Source organism: Dromaius novaehollandiae, chromosome 8, assembly GCF_036370855.1.
Source record: "Dromaius novaehollandiae isolate bDroNov1 chromosome 8, bDroNov1.hap1, whole genome shotgun sequence".
Lineage (NCBI taxonomy): Eukaryota > Metazoa > Chordata > Aves > Casuariiformes > Dromaiidae > Dromaius > Dromaius novaehollandiae.
This window is the reverse complement of record NC_088105.1, coordinates 10,271,854-10,276,082: the sequence shown is the minus strand read 5'-3', so window position 1 is coordinate 10,276,082 and position 4,229 is coordinate 10,271,854.

Sequence of the window (4,229 nt, the reverse complement as noted above, 5' to 3'; positions counted from 1 at the left end):
GCGGCTGCCTGCTCACGGGCCCCGTTTGCCGTTTGCCCCCTCCCCGGCTGCTCCTGGCCCGGGCCCGCACAGAGCTGCGCCAGCACCGGGCACCACGCGGCTCCTCCGCCCAGGCGAGCTGCGATGGCAGCACTGCCCAAGGCCTGAGGAAGGCAAATAGCCCGACTTTTAAGCAGCCCAACTGCAGTTTTGCTGCCAAGCGGGTCCCCCGCCGGCAGCCATGGGCCGGAGCGCGCTCCCGCGCTGCCTGGGGCTGGCTTGCTGGCTGCAGTGGGTTTTGTTTTCAGGGTTAGTTTTTTTTCCAGCAACATGCTTAGATGTCAGTTTAGTACTGAAATTCCCGATTTCTCTTTTGTGGCAGTTCAAACACATCCCTGGTTCAGTGGAAATCAGAGTACTCCAGTGTCACCGGGGGCATGAGGTAGGGCTTTGGGGGACATCTCTACCTGCCTCCTGTCTTGCTGTTCTCAGTAAAACAGCCGGTTACACAGGCCTATACACATTAGCAGTTGCTGTTCATGAGAGTTATTTCCAAGGGAACACAAGAACAACAGGCATAAACAAGGGAGCAGGAGACAGTCAATGAGTCAAACCAGCAGCACAAGGAGCTGGGATGTGCTATCCAGAGAGCATTTGTTAGTTGCTGTGGTATGAGTTCAGTAAAACAGTTTAGCAATTAGATCAAAGCTCTAGGAGAAAAGATCTTGCCGCTGGCTCTGGGATGGGCCTACTGTGTGACTGTGGTAAATCTCATTCCTAATCTACCCTAACAAGTTTTGCTGTTTACTTTTACATCGGTGCATCCTTTTACATTGACACATCCAAAGATTGATGCGGGCAGGGTGGGCTCTATTCAAGCAGCTACGAAAAAATTTCTCATCAGCACAAAACCACGAGAACAGAGCTACAGCTCATCACTGCCACAGCTACGCACACCACCAGCAACCATATCACAGCTTCTCCAACAAGCCGTCAGCCCTCTCCGTGCAGGGAAGCAGTGCGTGCAGTTATTAGGGCTGGCTGCCTGTGCTTCTGCAGGAGACTCTAGAACGTATGCAAGGCCTAGCTTTAATTTTGGAAACTGGTAGTAGGAGGACCACAACTCAAGCCTCCAAAGCAAAACTGGTAAGTGCTGTCATGCTAAGTACACAAATTGAGCTGCGTAGGGGAGATGAAATGTGGGTAAACCCCGTTTAACATGCATTTTACCATAAACTATACCCACTGCTGGCTTACTATAAGATACTAACACCTATACAAGTCACTGAGCATCAGGACAAGCTCATCCACAACTTACCCTACTAACAAGGCTGAGATGCATCGCTTTGGACACAGGAAGAATTTCAGGGACACCCTAACTGCTCAGAAAAACAATACTGGACACCTAAACGCAATTCACCTCGTCTGGCAGTCCATTCGTTCCGGTGGCTGTGGAGCTGACTTCTGGCATGATCAGGGCATGGAAGGGAACATAAGGCCACCTAGAGGTGGCTATAAATATTACAGATCTGCATTAAAAAGATTAGGTATTAACACAATTTCCCCCAGTCTAGCTTAAAAATAATCTATAAGGCCCAGACGTTAACACTAGTTGCAATAATTTAACTAAAACAGAACTAAAACCAATGCACATAAAAATCAATTAAAAATCAAAATTACTGTAGCCAGAGCAGATTAAATTAAATTGCTATCAGCCTTTTTGAAAACTAATTGAGACATCTGGTAGGTTTCATTTATGTAAGATTTATAAAAAAAATTCCGAGCTGTCTCCTGCAGAAAAGTGCTTTAGCTGAGAAGTGCTTATCAAGAGGGACAGACTTCACAAAAAAATATCTGAGCTGCTGCCACATCCCAAAGGAAAAAAGTCTGAAAAAGCAAATTCTGAAAGATATGACAACTGACTGTCCATCAAGACACCAGCTTCATAGTACTACAGCATAAGTGAAGCTAACATCCAAGGAATTAAGTGCAGCACATCCTAAGAGCTAGAGGGGAAAACACAAGTAGCTGCTCTGTAACCTGCCAAGTATATGCTGTTTGACCAGGCTCTGAGATTAACAAGACACTGAAGTAAAAAAAGAAATCCCCAAACCCACTGAATAGTTGTCAGTTCTCTTTGCATGGCTTCAGGCAAGTTTGCCTTCATGATAATATTACTGTAAGAAATTATGTACAAGGAGTAGAAGGGAACCTGCAGAACACGGGAAGAGATCCCAGTGCATTAAACTGAGGAGAAGCATTCATACCTGACTAGGGAAGGATGGGGCCTAGGAAACACAGCAGAGTCAGCACCCTAGTACACCACCTTGGTGGCATTACATCCCTTTCTTTGCTTCCCTTGGGCTGAATCTCACTCACTATATTTGCTAATCTTTAGCTGACAGTCTCGCAGGAAGAAGAGGTAGCTGCAGGGATCTGCATGGACCCAGAGATAATAGTAGGACGCACGGCTTTCCACCTCGCAGCTGGCTATTCCGAAGCAGTCCTGGCGAGCAGCAACCATCTGATTAAAAATCCATGATCTCAGGTCAAGACAGGTCTTACAGTGCAGGTATCACCTAAAAATAAAGAAAACAACAGCACCACAAAAAGTGTGGTTATGTCTGGCTTGCTCAGCACGCTAATACAACTCAGTACAGCCAAACACTCACGGCAATCCAGGTGTCCCTACCGCAGGCAGTGTCAGCTGGTGTGCCTGACAAACAGCAGGGAAAGGCCACGGATCCTTTTATGGTTTTTCTCAGTTTCCATACAGTAATTCCCTCTGTACATCCATACATAAACTCCGACAGAAGGCAGCAGGAGGAGACACTCTCTCCAGCAGCTCACTACAATTTACTAATCTTATCCTTGACTGCATTAAAGGAAAATCTAGAAGAAAGGACATTTGGGAGTCCCTCCCCTTCCTTCTTTTAATTTTTTCCACAGAGTCCTATCCCCAGTCTCCTAAAAAAAATGAGAGACTCTATAAAGAAGAAACAATGGGCTGCCAGTCCCAAAGGTGGGATACATGAGCTAAGAACTTATTTTCATCTCTAATTTTTAGAGTTGATAAAAGATTGTATGGAAAGAATCCAAAAGATATTTGGGGAAAATGCTAATTTTCAAAAACATTTGTTTTCACCAGCTCAAAGTTGTTTCTATTCATTTTTCTGTAAAATTATGTTAATTATATAATCAAAAATACTTGGAAAAAGTCTTCTAGTTGTCAGAACTCCCATCTTGTTACTAAGGCCAAACATGCCAAAATTACATAGCAGTAATATGACAAAGTGTTTGTAAAAACAGCTTTCAAAACTAGCTATTTCAGCCTTTTAAAACTTAAAAAGTTTAGCATTTGTAGTTTCTACAAGTTGCTGAACTGCTTAAACAAAAGCAGGGATACTGTCCCCTCCACTGAGCAAACTGATACATCAAAAATAGAGATGGAGGATATGAAAAATTATTGTCACTGCACAATCTAATGAGCAAAAAAAACGCCTCCAAAAGCATAAACAAGTTCTTACAAAAATTAGCAATGTTCAAGTCCAAAGTTTCAACATGGAAACTGTAGTTTAAAGAAAACAGATGCCTTTGGTCATTTACCAACACCAACCTGATAGGCCAGACAGCTCTCAATCGCTTCATTTGCTTCCAGATGCCTAACATCCAAAACTGGGAGCACCACCCTCCTACTTCTGAAAAACTCACTGCAGTGAGTTATTGAGAAAACAAGCTCTGACAGAGCCAGATTAAAACCGTGTGCTCTGTGGGAACAGATCTTTGACATCTGCTTACTTATCCCCCTCTCAAAAAGGGGCTTCAGCAAAACCTTAGAAAAGCCAACCACCAACACTTGTCACTGGTGTATGCATCCCTTGCTGACGCAATATCCATCCCTTGCTCTGTACAACAAAGCAACTTATTGAAGTACCACTAAGAAATTCACCTAGATGCTTTGCAGCTGCAAGGCCCTGGGATGCATTTTCTAAAGCAAAAATACGTGCTCTCTGGAGACCATTTAAACCTAGGTGTGTTCTTCATCTGTATCACTTTGGGACACTCTTCTTAAACACATCTTTCCTTACCAACACAGCTCTGCAACCAACCTCCACAGCTGACCTCATTCTTGAAAATACACTGTTGGAATAAATGCCGTTGACACTGTTAGTGAAGGAATAACCAAATACTAGTAGCAAAACACTTTAAACATTCAGCTCACCACATGTTGGAATGAGCGAGAGAGAAAC